We start from the raw sequence: 9,134 nt of genomic DNA, 5'->3' as shown, positions 1-9,134 counted from the left end.
TGTTCTCAAATCACCTGGGGGCCCTGCACCACCTGAGCCTCCTCCCTAACTCAGCAGGACCTGCCTCCTGCAGCAGTGCCCACAGCACCCTGAGATGAAACCTCCTGAATCTCAGCACAAACCAGGATTGGCTCTGGAGGACACCCTGCAGCTGCTGAGACACATTCACAGTGCTCACTCTGTCTTTGAAAGCAGAAACAAGAATCTTGTAATGCTGTTCCACCACTTGTCTTCAGCTGTTCATTGAGGTGGAATATTGTGGATAAAGACTGACATTAGTAAGACAAGTGACTGGAACTATAATTAATACAATAACCTTGCTCTGTTCTAGAGGAGTCTGATGACAGCATTTCTTGACAATTGATCTTTTTTTTCTGATGAAAAAATTTACCTTAAGTTTTATGTGCCAACACGGGAAAACTACAGGTGGAGCACATCTTGCAACAATTCTTGTTTATTCTCTCTACAGAGCAAAATTATGGTCCAGTTTACACAAAGTAATAATCCATCTCTTGATAGAGAGAATTTTTATGTTCATTTATGTATTTTATTTACTGTTATTTATCCCTGGAGAGCCTGAAGCCTCATAGTTAAAAGCAGATGAAAATTACTTTGTTAGCTTTTTCCTTACAAGCACATAAATCTCATTACATATAGCAAATATTTGTCTCTAGAGAAAACAGATTTAAACTTCCCCTGAGATTATAAAAGCTCCACTAAAGCAAGAAGCTACACAGAGCCAAAATGACATCTAAGCTAAATGACATCTACCCAGTCCCCTGTGAAGTGGCCAATTCTTCTCATGCCTCCAGGCTTGGGCAGTGCCCCTGCTGCAGCACAGGGCAGGACAGTGACAGCCCCAGGGCCATAGACCCTGACCCTCCTCACCCTCCTGACCCCTTCTAGCCCAGCATGTCAGGGTTACAAGGGATTCAGTTCCCTGGGCAGAAACCTGCTGGCAGCCACCTCCAAATCAGCCTCCAGCCAGAGCCAGGCAGCAGCTGGTGAGGCAGGAGGGTGACCAGGAGAACCCCCCCACAATGAGGACAACAAAAGGAGAGAGCAGGGAATGAGCAGACATGTAGGATATGTGGCCTTTCAAGATGTGGTCCTTCAAGAAAGCCTGAACATCACAGAGTGCAAAAGATGATCTTTAAATGCACTGAAGTAAGGTTACAAAGGGGTTGTATCCTGGGAGGACAGAACAAGGACTAATGAACTGATATTGCAGCAAAGAGATCCAGAGGGCAGGGAAACCTGAGGGTAAAGAGTTCTTGGGCTAGATTTCCAGAAGGGCCTGGGTTCCAGCTTTGAAAGGCTTTGGTACCAAATTGGGCTATTGTCTGCTATGGGTGCAGACCTGATTCATGAAAAACCCATCTGATCCAACCCTATTCCAGTCTTTTATTCCTATAACTTTTTTTTTCCTTTATTCAAGACATCTTGATTCCACTCACTAATCCTTTCCCTAACTTTTTGTGGATGCAATCCACCCTATTTCCCCCTTATTTTTGGTTGCAAATCTTATTGAAACAGTCAAAATAAATTTTAAAAAAAGTACATAAAAGGCATTTGAAGCCAGCAAGATCAAAACAAATGTGAAATGTTTATGCCTGGATATTTTCTGAAGTTTATATCATTTAAAAGGGAAAAATAAATCTCACAGGGATGTGCAATGTAGGGCATTTTCTGAGGATTGTTTCCCATAAAAGTTGACTGCAGCTACTGTTGAAATTAGGAATTAGCTCTATCCTTTCCAGAGATATGTTATTATTTCCTGCTTTTGTTGTACCTCTCTACCAGAGACAGCACCTGATGTCCTGCAGACACTGCTAATCTCTATTACAGGAAAATTACATCACTGACTCTAGAAAGTCTTTTTGCTGATGGGCAACTTAGATAAATACCATCTCAGATGTATAATCTCACATTTTTATCTTTTCTAGATTCATGGATAAATTCACAGCTTTCATGGAATGTTTTTGACAGAATACAGATTAAACTGGGGAGAAGTGGAAATTCAGATTTCTGCCATGATGGTTTTTGTTCTCACTGGCTACTGATGGAGCTCTGTGAGGTTTCTCTGCTCCTAAAGGCACTGACACCATAACTGTATGCAAGAGAAGGTTGATGCTAAATTGTGGAGACAGACTTGCAGAACTGCTTTTTGTCAAAGGTTTGTGGTGTTCACTAAGGGCAGAAGGCTGGAAATGTGGCAGTTTAGATTAATTTGTTTGGTTTTCATCCCTTCATTGTTTGGATTTCTACAAAGAAGTACTGAAGAGACTAAGCATCATCAATGAAAAAACTAATTAAAATATCAGAGGTAGTCTAAGCCTTGTGCTTCTGCTGGTTTGAGGCTCTGCTCTTCATACCAGCTGCCAACAGCTTCTCCAGCTCCCTGTTAAAGTAAAATCACTTTGTCAGCACTTGCCTGCCAATGAATCTCTGATAACACCAGCAAGTAATTCAGTACTTCAGGAGTCTTTTTTTGATCAGCATCCATGAAACTGTAACTTTTTGTTATTTTGGCATAATCCAAGCCACACGTTTTTTACTTTTCATTCAGAACTCATAGGCTGTGTCTCCTAAAGTATTTTCTTCTTACTACAATCCCTCATCAAACCACAGGGATAAATTCTGCTTGCAGGCAAATGTCCATGGAAGCCAACCCAACCACATTAACTTACACTGAAGGACAGATTTTGGCACACTGTGAGAAGTCAGTCAGGACAGCTGGAATAATACAGCAGCTAAAACAGACATTTTATTTACCACACATGCAAATTGTTCCAATTTGATTTACAAATTAAATCAGTTTCCAGGCTGGGATAGGATTTTCTAACAAGAAGGGATGTATGTTTCCAACACAATGATGTGGTCTCCTCTTTCTGCTTTAGTCCTTAGTGTGTGCAAACGTGAATGGCAGCAGTGGAAAGCAAAGTTGTGAGTATGAAAGAATGATTCCTTTATGTAAAGTTTTACAATTGCTAAATTCTCATATCAGTATTCTCTGCCTAGCCAGGGTGCTTGGCTGACATCCAAGTACCTGGGGTATCCAAGTGCACAGAACAAGAGGCAACAGGCAGAAACTGATGCTCAGGCTGTTCCACCTGAATAGGAAAAAGAACTTTTTTACTGTGCAGGTGACAGATTGCCCAGAGAGGGTGTGGAGTCTCCCTCCCTGGAGATGTTCAAGAACCATCTGGACACAATCCTGTGCTGTGTGCTCTGGAATGACCCTGCTTGGACACAGGGGGAGGCCCTCTGTGCTCCTTTCCAACCTGATCCATTCTGTGATTCTGTCATAACTGGTGGTCTCCAGAATCTCATTTCTGAATGTAGTTTTAGTGGGTTGTCCAACACTGCATGTATCATGATCTGTTCCCAACCATTTGTGCTTAGTTTTAGTATTTCCTGTGCCTTTAGTTAATGCAAAAAAACCACCTGACAGTAACCAAGAGAAAAATATGTCTAAAGAAAGAAAAAGTAAAAGGTAGTTTTGAAGTTCTCTGCCTACTCTTTTAATTCAATTCAGTGCTGTGCATGTGGTAATAAATTAATCAGCTTTCAGTCATTTGTGTGTTGACATTAAAAATACTATTTAAGGGCTCATTGGATCTGGAACCCAGTTTTTGAACTAAACAATAAGATAATTTTGTTAACTAACAGAATCTTCAAAATCTCAAACATTAAATGTTTAAAAAAAAAAGTGAGAGGTGTTATTATGCTTTAGCAATAAAATCTCTCTCAGTAAAGTTAAAAACAAAACCAAGATTGATGCTGTGATTCTGCACGTAGGCTGGGAGAAAAGGAGTGAAGTGAAATAATGTTAGATCAAAAGGGAACTGAGAATATTCAGCCCATTCCAACTGGAGTAAAATGGACCCTCAAGTGCTGTTTTACCGTAGATGATACTTTATTGAGCTGTAAAACAAAATACTGATAAAGAACATAAATCTTCCTAAGAGAACAGATAAACAGCAGAACAACCCTGCCTCTATTTCAAATGCTGTGACAGAAAATGAGCAAGAGAGGAGAAGGAGGAAGGGTAGAGAAGATGTGCACTGAGACTTGTGTGCTCTGAGGATGGCACCACCTCAGCCCTTTACAGGCACCTACAAGAGCAGGAGAACTCAGCAGGGAGTGAGCCAGCCTCTGCAGCAGTTTCAGGTGCCAGTCAGGAAACACCAGCCCAGGCTGGGGTCAGTGTTGGTGACACACGCGCACCTGAGCCCGGGACAGCTCAGCTCAGCTCAGCTCAGCTCAGCTCAGCTCAGCCATGGTGTTATTCTGTTATTCTGTTATTCTGACCAGCCAGGCTCAGGGCTCCAGGAGCTGCTGCCCCCAGAGCAGACAGCAGAACTGCTCAGAGGCTCAGCCCAGCAGTGCAGCCATAGCCTGGCTGAACAGGGACTGGCCCCTCTGATGCTCCAAAATCAGCCCTGTGGTCTCACAAACCAAAGGTTCACCTGGCAAAATTTCAGCTGCTGACCATGCTGTAGCAGATTTAATTTACACTTTCCCTAGTAGTTATGATAAGCAATGAAGAGGTGAGAAAGGTCATTTTAATCAGGTTTTTGAAAATTTCTTTGTAACTAAACATGAGATTCCAACATCTTTTGTCACTATAGAACACAAAATAAAATGACGCAGACACTGGAATCTCCAAGGTAAAAAAGAGACCTTTATTTTTCTGACTTCAATATTTATAGATTTCCAAAAATGACAGTGGATTAGAGGGTGAAAGTGCCACCTCTCCAATGACACAGGACAAACCAACAGTCCATTAAATTTCTCCTCCTCCATAAAAGAATGCAAAACAATAATTTATTTACATAAAAGTGTGTGAGAACATTCATTACAAGAATGCAAACATCAGAAGGCTTAGAAAAACTTAAAAAATCAGGGTGACAATCTTTGAGGATTAAATATTATGATTGTGTTTGAATCAAGCAGGACATTTAATGCCTGTAAATTGCAAATGATAAGCAAATACAGCTTCCATGAAGTATGGTTTGCCTATCTTTTACTGGAACAGAGATTTCTACCTCCCACAAGACTGAAATGTTTAAGTTACGAAGAACTTTGTATTTTGGCAATATCTGTATAACAGATATTTCTTTCATCGGTTATGTTTACTGCATTAGTAAACAAGAGTTACTCCTTAAGGGAAATTCAACTCCAGAACTTTTCTTTCAAAAGCTGTCATGAGAATCAAAGAGACTGACTGTACTTGCTATTTAATTTTTTATTATTTATTTGCATCACTAGAGTCTGACTATGAAATTTAATCTACAAGGAGGAGAAAACTCACTTTGTGTGAGACTGTCCGAGTGATTTCCTGCTGGGAAATCAGTGTTCCAGCTTTGCATTAGCAGTGTCTGCAGGAGTCAGCATTTCACTTGGTGTTTTTTCATAAGCAAGAGGTTTAACAGTCAATATTAGTGATGAGAACATCTATCTGATCATCTTAACATTACCAAGAGATGCTAGTGGAAATAAATACCATGTGGTATTTCACACATGGACATTATATGCTTAAAAATATGAAATAAATTAAGCTCAAAGCATAATCTCCTTTTTTTTTTTCAAAACAATTAAAATTGTTGTTTGGAAAGCAAGGATCATTCAAATTTATTATTTGGGTAATAGGTTTTAGCTAGACAAACCACTTGTAAAGAAAGACATCCAGAACATCTTGCTCACAGAGTTTCCACCAAGCTTTCATTTCCCTAATTTCAAAATTCTTCTTTGAACCACCCAAAGCAAGCAGCCCCAGACTGTTTCTTGGTAGCTGCAGAAAGCCCAGTGCTCTGCAATCTGAGTCCTGGGTGATTCACACTTCAGAACAGGAAATCTTAAATAGGTGACTAAAAGAGAGTCTTTCTCTTGACCTCTCAGCACAACTAAGGAAAGACAGGAACATTTGAACAAGTGAAGCATTTCCTGGGACATCCAACAGGCACAGCTATGTGCTTTTCCAAAGAGGAACACATCTTATTCAAGTACCCACATGAGCATCACATTTAATGCTATCAGATCAGGCCTAGTGACAGTCTTTCCTGCCAAAAGAGGAATAAGTGACTTTTTCAAATACTTGTGAGCACAGAGGTGTCTGACTTCCTCAGGAATTCAGTCACTGCCTCTATTTCAAAACCCAGAAATGCTCAAACCATAAGATTCCTTCAAAGCCACTTTTCAAAGACTTCCCTATCACACAAGTAGCATGCTCCTTCTGTAGAGACTAAAGGCATGGTCCTTTTTATCTCTTCCTCATGAAGATCTTAAATCCCAGATATAAAGATAAAGATAAAACATGTGCAAATCATCATGGTGATAAAGCCAGAGCCTCTTGGAGGAGGAAGGGAGAATGTCAACCTGTGCAGCAGCATCTCAACAATCACTGAAACCTCATTTCCCACAGATGATCATAAAAAGTTTCTTCCAATAAGGAAATACTTGGACTGTGATTGTAATATTTCTTTCAGAGAAAGAAGCTGGGACCTCATATGTGTTGAGCAAAGCCTGAGACCTCCAAACACTTCTTGCATTTAGATGCAAAATCTCAATTCCAATGAAATCATGGTCTAAATAATTCATCAAAACCTGAAAAGTAACATCATGTTAAATGTTAAAAGGCTGATGTATCTGGGAATAAATGTGGGCAATTTTATTCCACTTATCATAAGGCAATAGAGAGCTCAGATGCTCTGTAGAAATGACAAGCCAGGCAGTTTGTCTGATCCTTGGCCAGCTGCTCTGCAGTGCCCACAGCCTGGCTCTGGCTGAGAACACTGCAGCAGCCCAGAGGAATAGGGAGGGAGAGAGGAGCCAGCACTGGTGTTTGCTAGGGGCTTCTGCTACCAAAAGAGCAGTGCTGAAAAGAATTTGTCTAATGATAATGTCTCTTGCTCTCATCACCTCACAAATAATCAGCCTCGATGGAACTCACTGAACACAATTTTGTCTCCCAAAATTGCCAATAACTTTGGATGATACCCTATTGTCACAGCAGTTAAGTGTCAGAGGGTGTCAGACTGATGAAACTCCTGTGTTAAATGTTCAATTACTCTTTTAAGTGAAGGAACTTATCTTCCCTGTCGGTTGTGCATTATGAAAATGCACACAATAAGTCTGATAATCACCAAACACTGACCTTTGTAAAAGGTCAATTTTGTAGCAGCAGAGCATAAGTAAATACACTATTGTGGGGAAGGAGAGGTGTTACACAGTGGAAAAGAGTAATTAGGCTGTTCTCATGATGAAAATGGGGGTACAAAAAAAAAAAAGCTCTTCTGTGATATAATCACATATAAATATTAGATATAGGTGAAACCCAACTAGTATGTCTTGTTCTAGATTGTTCACTACTATGCCCCTGCCTCCAATGTCACATAGTCAATAACTTTCAGATTTCTGGAATGGAAAAATCAGCTTAAGTAATTCACAGAATGCAGTTAATCAGAGTCAGTTTCAATGGCCTTGTGATCACTTCAAGTTGCAGTGTTTGATTTTGCAATCTGGTCCTGAGTCACACTGCTGTCTCCTAGAAGCACTCATCCAGGTCTCATTTACTCTGGAAGGAGATAGCAGCTTTTATCTGATCAGATTATTTTTTTCTAGGTACTTTTGCCTCCCATGTTAGTATTTTTTCCCCCCTTTTCAGCGTTGTCCTAAAACCCAAATCAAAATAAGTAATATAGGATAGATGCAGCACACACTTTTCACAGTGGAATAAAAGATTGATGCATCCTCTTACAGTATTCAGACTTCTGAAATCTGTTTCTCACAAAGTTCAAACAGTGTCATATTGTAACTGTTATACGTGGAACAGGTTAAAAAAACCTCCAGTATGGCTAATTTCAAATGCATCTACTTCTATAACTTCCTTGCTTTAGTACTTGTGTAGTAGCTGCCTGTCTCTCCTTGGAACATGATTCTGTGATCCCTCTTGAGATCAGTACCAACTTCCACATTGGCATCTGCATGCAGAAGTATCTGATTAACACCAAGCAGTTAAACTTAATGAGGTATTTAAATATAAATTTATAACTTTTCTTTTTCTTCACCAATCCTTTTTCCTTGGAACACAAACCTCGATATCACAAGTCTACAAGCAAGGAAACACTAATTTGCACAGCAAGCGTGATTCTCTTTTCTTCAGAAAATAAAACCATACTCTATTTGCGGCTGCTTTTAGGGCTCCTGTCAGACACTCTCAAGGAACTCACTCATGTCAGCTTACTTCCCTGCTTCTATTCTTTAAGAAATTGAAACTGTAGGAGACTGCACAGGGACATGTTGCCAGCCAAGAACCTTTTAACTGGCTCATCTGACACAGCCAAAGCGTTCAAGGTCGCCGAGGGGAGGAGGATCAGTGTTTGGTGTTTTGCACAGAGCCCGTGCAATCGTTTCTGCTGCTTTGAGGCACAACAGCCGGCAGAGCAGGGAAAAAGATGAGCAGGGCGAGGGCTCGGCTAAGAGAATATAGTCCTGCAAGGCCCCGCTCCGGAGTTTCTTTAGCGAAGCTCGGCTGCGTGGGATCGGAGGGGCGAGCGCAAGCAAAGCCAGCGCCGCTGCCCGTGCGCGGTGTCCCGGCGCCACCTCCCGGGCACCGGCCCCGCGGCCACCGCTGCCCAAAGCGCTCCAGTGCTTCCTCTCCCACAGCACCAAGCAGCTGTCAACCATGTTCAAACTCTTGCATTACCTACGGAAAGCTGACCTATTAGTGAACGATCATCCCAAAAATATTCAGCTCCCTCTTTCACACTTTAACTCAAGAAAGTCACACCCTCTTCGTCAGCTCTCCGATCAAATGGTGCCACTGTTCCTCCTTGTTTTCTTTAGCCAAAGATAAAGGCTTGACCTCTATGAAGTAGTGTCCTCACATTTTCCTTCCAGAAGCCTTTACTTTGCCTGTAACTGGAGTGCCATAAGGATGAAAAAAAAAGTTCACCAAAAAGGAGCTGAAGTGGAGGCAAGCAATTTTTTCAATATTTTAGAAGAATTTAAGGCTATACAAGTATCAATGTGTACTCATTTCTTTCCACTCAAAGTCAAGGTAGATAGGCTGCCTTAAAAAAAGCAATTTACACCATTCCACACAGGCACAGCTCTTACTGCATTATGAG

Source organism: Agelaius tricolor, unplaced genomic scaffold (genome assembly GCF_023055355.1).
Source record: "Agelaius tricolor isolate 1412-34295 unplaced genomic scaffold, bAgeTri1.0.p SCAF_13, whole genome shotgun sequence".
NCBI lineage: Eukaryota > Metazoa > Chordata > Aves > Passeriformes > Icteridae > Agelaius > Agelaius tricolor.
Note: the sequence above shows the minus strand (reverse complement) of the source record.